The following is a 12872-nucleotide window of genomic DNA, read 5'->3' as shown; positions in this document are numbered from 1 at the left end:
TGTTTTAAAGCTACAATAATGAAGACAATGTGGTATTGGTGAAAGAATAGACAAGTAGATCAGTGGAACAGAACAGAAAGCCCAGAAACAGACCCACACAAATATAGTCAATTCATCTTTGACAAAGGAGCAAAGGCACTAAAATGAAGCAAAGAGTATCTTTTCAACAAGTGATGCTGGAACCAACTGGACATTCACATACAAAAAAATGAATCTAGACATAGACCTTACACCCTTCACAAAAATTAACTTAAAATACATCAGAGACCTATATGTAAAACACAAAATTATAATTCCTAGAAGTTAACATAGGAGAAAACTTAGTTGACTTCGGCTATGGCAGTCTTTTTAGGTACAACACCGAAGGCACAATCCATGACAGAAATAAATTTTGCTCCATGAAAGGCAATGTCAAAAGAATGAAAAGACAAGCCACAGGCTGGGAGAAAATATTTGCAAAAGACACATCTGATAAAAGACTATTATCCAAAATACACAAAGAACTCTCAAAACTCAACAATAAGAAAACAAACAACCCAATTAAAAAATAGCAAAAGACCTGAACGGACACCTCATCAAAGAAGATATGCAGATGACAAATAAGCATATGAAAAGATGTTGTACAAGTTATGTCTTCAGAGAACTGCAAATTAAAACAACAAGATACCATCACACACCTATCAGAATGACCAAAATCCAAAACACTGGCAATACTAAATGCTGACAAGGATGTAGAGAAACAGGAACTTTCATTCAATGCTGGTGGGAATGCAAAATAGTACAGACATTCTACAGATTAACAGTTTCTTACAAAACCAAACATACTCTTGCCACATGATCCAGTAATCACATTCCTTGGTAATTACCCAAAGGGGTTGAAGACTTATGGCCGCACAAAAGCCTGCACATGATGCTTATAAAGCAGTTTTATTCATAATTGCCAAAATTTGGAAGCAACCAAGAAGTAGATATAATGAATAAACCGTGGTACATCCAGACAATGGACTATTATTCAGTGCTAAAAAGATATGAGATATAAAGCCATGAAAAGACAGGGAGGAAACTTAAACGCATATTTCTTTTTTTTTTTTGAGATGGAGTCCCACTCTGTCGTCCAGGCTGGAGTGCAGTGGCATGATCTCGGCTCACTGCAAGCTCCGCCTCCTGGGTTCACACCATTCTCCTGCCTCAGCCTCCCAAGTAGCTAGGACTACAGGCGCCCGCCACCACACCCAGCTATTTTTTTTTGTATTTTTAGTAGAGATGGGGTTTCACTGTGTTAGCCAGGATGGTCTCGATCTCCTGACCTTGTGATCCACCTGCCTTGGCCTCCCAAAGTGCTGGGATTACAGATTACAGGCGTGAGCCACCGTGCCGGGCCTTAAATGCATATTTCTAAGTGAAAGAAGTCAATCTGAAAATGCTACATACTTTATAATTCCAAATATATGACGTTCTGGAAAAGGTAAATATATAGATAGTAAAAAAGACCAGTGATCGCCAGGGGTTAGAGGAGAGGGAGGGATGAATAAGCAAAGCACAGAGGATTTTTAGGGCAGTGAAATTATTCTTCATGAATCTACAATGGCAAATATAGGTCATTATACATTTGTCAAAACCCACAGAATGCACAACACCAACAGTGAACCCTGATGTAAACTATGGACTCCAGGTAAGAATGATGTGTCAATGTAGGTTCATCAATTGTAAGAAATGTACCAATATGGTGTGAGACATGGATGGTGGGACAGGTTGTGGATGTGTGGAGAATGGGAGTCGGGAAGGATCTGCAAACCCTCTGTAATTTCTGCTTAATTTTGCATGTACCTCAAACTGCTCTAAAAAATAGTTTATTAATGAAAATAAAGATTTGCTGAAATAAATATAAATGTTTCAGTTCTAACTACCCCAAGCCCCTTCTATACCATGTACCTAATATTGTTGGGCATTCCTGAATTCATATGATTTTTTTCAGCTTGCTCAAAGAAAATCTTTAAGAATGTCTACCCTTACTTTTTGAATACAGTCTGTTTTAATCTATATTATAAAAATGCATATATTTTTAAACAAATGAAGAAACAGTCCTAGGAGGTAAGTGGCTTTTCTCTAATAGAAGTAGCTCTAGTAGGGGACTGGAATGTTTATCTCTTGGTGTTTTATGGAAAGAGGGGGGGAAATTCCATAAGATTTAAAACTAGAAAAACATTTTTTAAAATTTTAAATTAAAATGAGAAAACTCTTAACAAGAATTTGATTTGCAAATAACAAAAGATCATAAACAGGCACTGATGAGGTTTTTCTAAGAAACAAATTACACCAATGTAATGTGATTTTTTTTCTTTTTTTTGGTAAAACAAGACATAAGTCTTATGGATTACAGTAAACCAAAAGACTTACCTGGACATACATTAGATCTTTTTAAACATTCTTATTAGTAAGAAACAAGTGACTGGAATTATATTTTCAGGATGGACTCAAACTTAAAAGGTTGCTTTTACGTTTCTGGGGAGGGTACCCACATCAGATTAAACAAGAGAAGATTCACCCAAGATGCAGAGGGAGATATTTCGAGCATTATGTGGTCAGAGCTGTTTAATGTTTTTGTGAACAACTAAATAAGAAGAGAAAAAGAAAAACTTCAGCAGAATGAGCAACTGGGCAAGGTTAAAAAGAAAACTGAACCTAATTATCTGGCTTACCAATATATAGATACTAAAAAGATGATTATAAGCTTGAGCAACGAAAGGAAAATGGGAACTGTTAAGGCCTAAAACATTCAAGGGTGGTCAATGGCTACATAATGAATCTAAGCTGGCAATGTCTAAAATTGAAAATTTACTGAGATTAATGCAATAATAATTAAAAAACAGACTTTTGGCAAAACGGCACACTGAGCTGGAGTAAATGGCTCTTTTTCTCCCACTACAAACACACAGAAATGCTGGATAAAACATAAAAATGCTTTTAAAATACATAGGCTTGAAAAAAAATTAAAGAAAAGAAATCCCTAGGTACCTGAAATGAAAGAAACATCAAAATCAAAGCTAGAACAGTAAGTGGGAATTGAGACCATGGTGGCCCACAGGGGTTTCAAACTCCTGTACAGGCCCTAAACTGCGAGGAGGAAGCATTAATACTCACATGGAGACTGCAAATGTAGCTTCAGGCAGGTAGAAGGTGGGGAGTTAGCACTGAGACCCTTGCATAAAGCCCAGAGCCTCAAATGCCGATCCTTCCTTGATATGCAGTCTCAAAAATCTGCTCACTGGCTCAGGGAAACGGCAATAAAAGTTGCTTATTATCTAGGCCATCAGCAGGAGAAAAGGTAAAACGCATGCCTAGGCCATACAGAGGTATAGCATCCAAATTTATACTCTGTATCATACAGGAATCTCAAGTCAAGAAATTAACATAAAAACTGGTCTCTAGCATGCAGCAGAAAAAACACAGGGACTCACATAGAGAAAAAGAAAAACACAGAAAAGGGCAAGGCGCGGTGGCTCACGCCTGTAATCCCAGCACTTTGGGAGGCCGAGGCAGGTGGATCACTCAAGGTCAGGAGTTTGAGACCAGCCAGCCAACATGGTGAAACCCCGTCTCTACTAAAAATATAAAAACTAGCCGGTGTGGTGGGGGGTGCCTGTAATCCCAGCTACTCAGGAGGATGAGGCAGGAGAATTGCTTGAACCCAGGAGACGGAGGTTGCAGTGAGCTGACACGGTGCTACTGCACTCCAGCCTCAGCGACAGAGTGAGACTCTGTCCCAAAAAAAAAAAAAACAAAGAACTTACAGGACTACAAAATTAAGTCACTGAAATCCATCAATGGATAAATAGATTAGACGAAGCTAATGAAAAAATGTGTGATTAGGAAGAAAAGTCTGAGAAAACTGCTTAGAAGGTAGTAGTTAAAAAGAAAATATGAAAAAGAGGTTAAGGGACATAGAAGATAAATGAGAGAGCCAAACATGCATCTAATAGGTGTTTCAGCTGGAGACACTGGAGAACATGTGGGAGAAGCAATTTGAAGACATATCTAGGAATTTTCTAGAATTAAAGAATGAGTTTTAAGAATAAAAGCTTCAAAGTATCAACACAGAAAAAGAAATTTAAGCAAACCAAGAGAAAACACATTACTTACAAAAGAATGACAACTAGGCTGATACAGACTTCTCATTAATAATAATAGATGTAAAAAGAAAATGGAGCAACAGTTTTCAAATATTAAGGAAAACACCAATCAACCAAGTATCTATATGATAAACTATCATGTCAGGCTGACTTTATAAACAAACATAAAAGACTCAGAGACTGTCACTGAAAGAATTACTATAAGAAGGAAACTGAACCAGAAAGAAGGGATAAATATGCTAAGAAAAAGATAGCAAGCAGCAAGCAAAGAATTATTAAACATCGTCTCCACTAAAATAATTAAAATCAGAAAGACTGATAACACCAAATGTTGGTAAGAACGTTGAGTGACCAGAACTCTTATACACTGTTGGTGGAAGTGTAAAATGGTACACCTACTTGAAGAACAGATTGGCAATTTCTTATAATGAAGACTAGACTATTATACATACAAGAACATGGATAAAATTTTAAAAATATGTTATGTCAAAGAAGCCAGAAACAAAAGAGTACATACTATATGATCCAACTTACAGAAAGTAGAAATACAGGCAAAACTAATCTACCATGATAAAAATCAGACAGTGGTTCTAGAGGTGGTATGAGTAGTAAAACATTAAATGTAAAGAGACACCAAGAAACTTTCAGGAGAATGGAAAAATGTTCTACATCTTATTTTGGGTCATGGTTACAAGAGTAGATATTTGTCAAAACTCTTCAAATAAAACACTTAAGATTATTGTAATGTATGTTAATTATATCTCAATTTTAAAATTGTATATGTTAATATATCTAAATATGTTAATATATCTAAAATGCACCAACGTCTAAAAATGAGTATGGGAAGGGGAGATTAAAAACAAAGTAGAATAATGACAATCATAGTAGCCACCACATACTGAGTGCTTACTATGTGCCAGGCACTGTTCTAAATGCTTTGCATATATTAACTCATTTAATCCTTTCAACAACCCTATGAAGTGGGTACTCATCATCTCCATTTATAGGTAAGAAAATTATAGCACAGAGCCGGGCACGGTGGCTCACGCCTTAATCCCAGCACTTTGGGAGGCCGAGGTGGGCGGATCACGAGGTCAAGAGATCAAGACCATCCTGGCTAACACGGTGAAACCCTGTCTCTACTAAAAATACAAAAAATTAGCAAGGTGTGGTGGCGGGTGCCTGTAGTCCCAGCTACTCAGGAGGCTGAGACAGGAAAAAGGCGTGAACCCGGGAGGTGGAGCTTGCAGTGAACCAAGATCACGCCACTGCACTCCAGCCTGAGCGACAGAGCGAGACTCTGTCTCAAAAAAAAAAAAAAAGAAAATTATAGCACAGAGAGGTTACATAACTCACTCAGGGCCACACAGCTAGTATGTGGCAGTGTGGGGTTCAAAATTGGGCAGTCTGACACAGTGTTCTGTACTATTAAACACTGTAATCCACTGTCTCTCTGAAATTAAAAATCAACAGCAACACAAAAAGTGAGAGAAACTAAAGTTAGGGTGTTCTAAGAGTCAAGGACGACAAAATAACACCTTTAGCCTCTGTTAAGTAAACTATGTTTATGTACAAGGATATAAGGGAATAGAAGCTGAATATTTACAAACGAGGTATAGAAGAGAATAAAGAAAATGTGATTAATCCAGTAGTAGGTGGGAAAGGGGAAGAAGGAAGGCAAGAAAAGTACGGTAAACAGAAAACAAATTAAGATGGCTGGGCACGGTGGCTCACGCCTGTAATCCCAGCACTTTGGGAGGCCAAGGTGGGAGGATCACTTGAGATCAGGAGTTTGAGACCAGCCTGGCCAACATGGTAAAACCCCATCTCTACTAAAAATATAAAAATTAGTTGGGCGTGGTGGCAGGCACCTGTAGTCCCAGTTACTCGGGAGGCTGAAGCAGGAGAATCGCTTGAACTTGGGAGGCGGAGGTTGCAGTGAGCCGAGATCATGCCACTGCACTCCAGCCTGGGCGACAGAGCAAGACTCCGTGTCAGAAAAAGAAAAGAAAGCAAGCTAATTAAGATGGTAGAAATAAGTCCAAATATATTACTCATCACAATAAATAAATATTAAAGTCTCTTGTTAAAAGGCAGAGATCCTCTGATTGTTCTTTTTTTTTTTTTTTTTTTTTTTGTGGGACGGAGTCTCGCTCTGTCACCAGGCTGGAGTGCAGTGGTGCGATCTCAGCTCACTGCAACCTCTGCTTCCCGGGTTCAAGCTGTCTTCCTGCCTCAGCCTCCCGAGTAGCTGGGACTACAGGCGCATGCCACCATGCCCAGCTAATTTTTTGTATCTTTAGTAGAGACGGGGTTTCACCATGTTGGCCAGGATGGTCTCGATCTCTTGTCCTCGTTATCTGCCCGCCTTGGCCTCCCAAGACTGTATTTCTTAAAAGCCAGCTCTATGTTGCTTATTAGTGTGTGGGTGTATTTACACTTAAAACAGTGCCTAGCATATTGTAAGCACTGTATGTGTTAGCTCTTATTATTGGTACCGAGAAAGGCTATGAAATCATCCTCATCAAACAGTTTTGAAACTAGCCATCTGACTTGATAGCTTAAGTATTTATCTGTAAATAAACAATTAAACTAGAATCTGTACATACCACTTTCAGGAACACAATTCTGTTATTAAGTAAATATATATAATCATGAGGGATACACTAGTGATTTGGGGGCTATGGAAATACACTATAGAGACTAAACTATATTTTGCTCATGTCACAACTGAAATGTAAAAGTCTCTAATATATAGTTTACTGTTTCTGCCTAACTTTCTTTGCAAGGAAGTAAATGGAGGAGACAGAATACAGCACTAGATGTCATGTGGTGAAAGGGTGCTTTCCGGAGGTAAGAAAACATAGTGGAACACTGCATGTTGGAATCTCGAAGTCCTGTAGACTCAGGTATAGAGGGAACCTAAATTATGTTATTAAGTACTTAACTGAATTGCTAGGCTTGAGAAAATTGTCAAACGTCCCATGGGAAGAACGTTTAAGCAACAGAAGAGTACCAGAAAGATGAATGTTCCTCAAAGGAACAATATTAAAGCCTCAAGAAAAGACTATACTGATATAGAATAAAGATACTTAGAAAGAGGAAACTTAATTGGCTGAACCAAGTGCCGCATAATGACCCAAAACACAAATGGGAATTCAACGCAAAGTAGAAACTAGGCCAGCTTTCCAAAAGGAGCACAAAGAATATTTATTCATTTAAATTTTTATTCTGTCTACTTCCAAAAAGGATTTGAAAGTTTGAGGGCTAGGCGTGGTGGCTCACGCCTGTAATCCCAGCACTTTGGGAGGCTGTGGTAGGCGGATCACTTGAGCCCAGGAGTTTAAGACCAGCTTGGGCAACACGGCAAAACCCTATCTCTAAAGAACACACAAAAAAACTAGCCAGGTGTGATGGCACGTGACTGTAGTCCCAGCTACTCGGGAGGCTGAGGTGGGGGATCACTTGAATCTGGGAGGCAGAGGTTGTAGTGAGCTGAAATCATGCCATTGCACTCCGGGTTGACAGAGTAAGACTGTCTCAAAAGAAAGTTTGAGGATCCTCTAAGTTATAAGGAAATAACAGTCATACACAGGAGAAAAACCAGAAAAAGTACAAGTGAGAACTAAGTCGTCGTTTGTACAAAACATGGAATCCCTTTAATGAATAGTGAGGAAAATAATACTAAATATTTACAGTCTCAATCTACGTTGCTTAAATCAATAAAGTGGATGTTCTGTAATCCGCAATTGCTGGCAAGTTCCCTAACAAGACAAAAGCCTTTGCTGCTACTACTAGAAGGTAAGGGGCTCTCTTCTGTGCCTCAGGGAACTGGACCTGATATTCTCCAATTTATTGTACTAACTTTCCCCTAAGTCTTCAGCCAGCAATACACACATGTCCTATACCAGTCAGTGGTAACATACATAAATAATTAACTATCTGTGGGTCAACTGCCCACCATTGACTCAGTACCTTGCTAGGTGCTGTGTGGGAGCAAAAGGAAAGGTGAGTAAAACAAGATCCTTGTCCACAGGGAGATGGTAATCCAATACTGAATCCAACACTGGAATGATTGAAAAGAGAACTCTTAAAAGAACTCAAACCACAAGAGACAAGAAGAGGGAAAGGAAGAAAAGGAGAGAAGAAAAAAACAGATTAATCCCAGTGAGTGGCAAGGGAAGGACTAGGGCTGGTAATTTCAAGGTTCAATTTCAACAGACAAGGTGAAAAGAAAAAGAATTGCAGACAAAGAAAGAAACACCAACCCAGACCTAAAGAGACATACTTGGCACATATGCTGGAAATAACATATGCTTGCAGGCAACTGGCACCGCACCTGGCTTTGGAAAGGCACCTGATAAGTAACTGCTATCACTGTTAACGGACACTGGGCTGGCCAGAGTAGATCTCCAAAAACACCCATGTAAGAGGAAGTATGGAGCATGAGTCCAGACAATGGCAGAGGAACTTAAATGCCTGCTTTCTGAGAAAGGCACACTGAACTAGGAACAGCATAATTAAAGCACAGCTTTGCTAGTGACCGGCAGAACGGACTAATAAGGGAAACGCATTAGCACTAGGAAGGAGTAACAGGCTTCCTATATATATTGCCTCCCAATAAACAATTGGAGGTTCATGAAGCAAAAGCTAGACCCACCTCTGACTGGATTTCCGTATTTCAATATCCAAGAGAGAAAAGTCATTCTAATTCTTGATCAAGGTCTTTGATTCTGTCTCCCCTAACAATTCTGCACCCTCCCATGGGCAGACTTATCCCATGGTCTGAGACATCTTTTTGGGTGTTCCAGCTTGATGCAACCTTACCTGTTTGTTTTTTTTTATTGTTGGTACTGGTAATCCCTATCTTCTGAATAAAATCTTGACTTCTATTTTGAGGCCTGGGCTCTGCTTGAACCAGAAAGCTGAAAGGGACCTTGGAAAGCCCTATTCATTGCTTTCACTGAACAGAAGTTCATTACTTTATCTATCACGTACTCTTGTCGCATGACCAAATGACCTTAGTCCAATCTCCTTCCTTTTTAAAGGGGGAAACTAAGGTCCTGAGAGGCTGAGATGCTCTCTGATCCTAGTCTGTTTTAACCTCATGGCTACTTAGTAGCTCACAAACAACCAGAGTCAGGTGCAATAATAGGCACTCTCAACATAATTAGAGCAAAGATCACACATTCAGAAACAAGAAATGGGAGGTTTGCTACACAAAAAGATGACTTAAAATGTAAGGTATCTAAGGGATCAGCTAAGTTAAAAGAGAACCCTTAGCAATTATTTCTGAGGATGCAAGGAGGATTGGCAAGGTTAGGAAAGGGTGACTGTAGCTTTTAGTAGGCCCAGATTTCTCAAGTTCAAAAGCTGCTGTAATTTGGTCTGTTCTCTTGTACCGAGGGCCTGAAAGGCAACAATGTGGAGTGTAAGAGATGCAGATTTCTGTATTTCACACTCCTGGGTTCATGATAGTATCTCTCACATGTATCATCATTGTTTCAAATGCTTTCACTGTCATCATGATTCCTTCCCAAATGCTAGTGTGCTTTGGTTCCACTCCCCAAGATTTGGAGTGATACTCGAATGGCCTGTATGCCTTCCTAAGGTACATTCTATTGTAGTCATTGGGAAATCCAGGCAGCCAGAACAGCTCTGAAGAATGCCAGCACTGAAGATTCTAAACGGTGTGAATCAGGCATAAAATTCACCTTTGGGGATTTGGGAGGCTGTCTAGTGAGCTCTGTTGTAGATACCAAGTAGGGATGATGCTAATAACACTTTGCTTATATACTGGGATTTACAGCTCATAATCCCACTTATCCTCGTTTTACAGATGAGGACTAAGGCTCAGAGATGTTAACTGCCTTGCTAAGGGCCACAGAGCTAATAAATGGCAAAATCCATACTTGAACTCAGGTTTCAAGTCCTAAGACATGGTTCTTTCCTCTGTAATGCCAAGGCCTCACTGAATGCTAAGACTTAGCTACCACTTTTGCAGATAATTTCTCCCTTCTAAGAGCTTACAAGCCATTACGAGTATAGCCGTCAACGCTTGGTTACTTAAAATGAGCAGTTACAGTGTCATCCTGAGGGAACTGGTCAGTGAGCCAAACACATCCACTGCCCCATCCGCTCAGGAGACCATGTTTTCCTCAATCACCAATTCACACCTCATGGCTGGGTCAGCCCTAATGATATCCTGCATTCTCTTTTCATATTCTAAATAATACTAGGATATTATTTATCAAATAACCACTAATAGCTACTGATATTTAAGTACTTTACTATGTTTCTAAGCTCTTTCTGTATATCACCTCTTTTAATACTAACAAGCCAGCAGGACAGTTAAACCCAATTTACAAATAAGCCCCTGATAGTGAAGTTAAGTAACAGACCTGAGGACATACAGCAAATCAGTAGAGGAACAGAAATTTTCATACAGTCTGACCCGAAAGCTCATGCCCTTTATCCACTAGAACAGTTTCTCACACTTTAATGTGCATAAGAATCACCTGCGGATCTTGCTAATGAAAAGATTCTGATTCAGAAGTTCTGGGTGGGGCCTCAGACTCTTTGTTTTTAATACGCTCCGGGTGACCCAGCTGTTGTTGGTCCAAGGAACCCTCTCTGAGTAGCAAAGTGCTGCCTAACAATGCCTCATCTCAAATCACATCTAATTATTATCAAATATGTTTTAAGCAACACTTCACCTCTAGAAAGTCACAAGTCACCCTCAAATCCCCCTTTTGCACCTGCCCTTGCCTCCAGACAGAAAAACAATGTTCAAAGTATCTCTGGGAATAAATCCATACGACATGGAGGATCCTAACAACCAGGCCTTAGGCAAATAGCTGTGACCTCCTGGTACCAACCCAAACTCTTTTGGAATGCATTCCAGCAGCCTATCTTCTAGGGCCCCAGGCTTTGGCCAGTTGCTGCCAAAGTAACTAGACCTAACAGGATCCTGTGCCAGGACACACTGCTCCTGATCTAGGAAGGGGTCAACCAGACCTAGTTAAGCCTCAAAGGACCTAGAATGGTACAGCCAGCCAATAAATATATGCTGAACTGAACCCAGTGAAGAGATTTTGGCTCATGACACAATATATGACCTACTGTGACATTTCCTTTCTAGCCACTATGCCATCTGTCGTCTCTCACAGAATCAAACAACTCTATTTCTCTTCCATAGCCTCCTACTCAGATCCCCTGAAAGCTGTATTCAACAGCATTTCAAGGTTAGTATTCTCTTTTGTGGTGTAAAGTCTAAAATTAAAACTCAATATGAGGCTGGACACAGTGGTTCACACCTGTAATCCCAACACTTTGGGCGGCCGAGGCAGGAGGATCACTTGAGTCCAGGAGTTCAAGAACAGCCTGGGCAACATGGCAAGACCCCCGTCTCTATAAGAAACACAGAAAATTAGCCAGGTGTGGTGGCGTGCACCTATAGGCCCAGCTACTTGGGAGGCGGAGGTGGAAGGATCACTTGAGCCCAGGAGGTTGAGGCTTCAGTGAGCCATGTTTGTACCAGTGTACTCCAGCCTCCAGACTCCAGACTGGGCAACAGAGCAAGACTCTGAAAAAAAAAAAAAAAAAAAAAAAAAGCAGCTCAGTTACATGCTTACTTGACATCTAGTACAATCTCGAGGGCCTCAAATGGCCTACCACAAGCACCCCTCCCCATTGTGCTCCATGGATAAGGTCCCCTGGCCAAACAATCCTCCTTACTAAAGGGACCAGCTACAGCTCTTGCTTATTCTTGAGAAGTGAGTGGGTTACAGTTCCCAGCCAGCCCCTCAAATTATTCAGACAAGCCAATCATATCCTCTGGCCAGAACCAGGGGGCACCATCCGCTCTTGACACTGCAAGGGCTGCTTCCCACAGCCCCTCGCCGGTGGCTTACTCTGCTCTCGAGTGCAGCTCCCGTGTGGGCCTATGCGGTGTGTGGTATCCCAGCTTCCAGGCTGTGAGTATATGTGACTACATGTGTCAAGCTCATCTGTCCACTGTCCGGTGTCATGTGTTCAGCATCCCCATAACCCTACAGTGGAAATCCCTCTCTCTTTGGAAGGGGTGAATAGGAGGTGATTAAAACATCTTTTTTGCCCAATCCACTGGTCTCTGCCCTTTTTCATATCCTTGAGGCTCTCAAATGCCTTTGGCAAGGTCATCAACTGCTCTATCGTGGTAATATTGTGCTAAGCATGTTCCACACACTTTCTCATTTAATTCCCCTAACATCCCAATGAGGTAGATACCATTATATCCCTATTTTATAGATGAGGAAACTAATGTCCAGCAAGGTTATATAAGCCACAAGACCACACAGCTAGTAAGTTTGAGCAGAGCCCAAATGCAGATGTGTCTGGCTCCGTGTTCTTAACTACTACCTTAATCTCTCTGGCTGACAGTATTTCTGGGCTCACTGCCATCATTCCCCAATCCCTCACAGGCAGAGATGGACTGCTAGGTGGTCTGGCAGGAGTGCCTGCATTTGAGGCTCCTTGTTTTTTCTGCTGGTCTCTGCTAAAGGATGGATGGTGATATGTTATCTGGGAAAGAGTGCTATTGGAATAGGCCAGCTGGCTGGCTGCCAGAAGACTTTCCAAGATGGCTTCAACTTAATTTACCAAAAGGTCTAGTTTGGTTGTCAACCTTGCCCATACCGAAACCTTAACCTGTCAAAGTCTTAAAGTTAACTGGACTTGAGGAGGTTGGATAACACTATCTAG

This window comes from Nomascus leucogenys, chromosome 24, assembly GCF_006542625.1.
Source record: "Nomascus leucogenys isolate Asia chromosome 24, Asia_NLE_v1, whole genome shotgun sequence".
NCBI lineage: Eukaryota > Metazoa > Chordata > Mammalia > Primates > Hylobatidae > Nomascus > Nomascus leucogenys.
The sequence above is the reverse complement of the archived record's forward strand: the minus strand, read 5'-3'. Positions refer to the sequence as shown.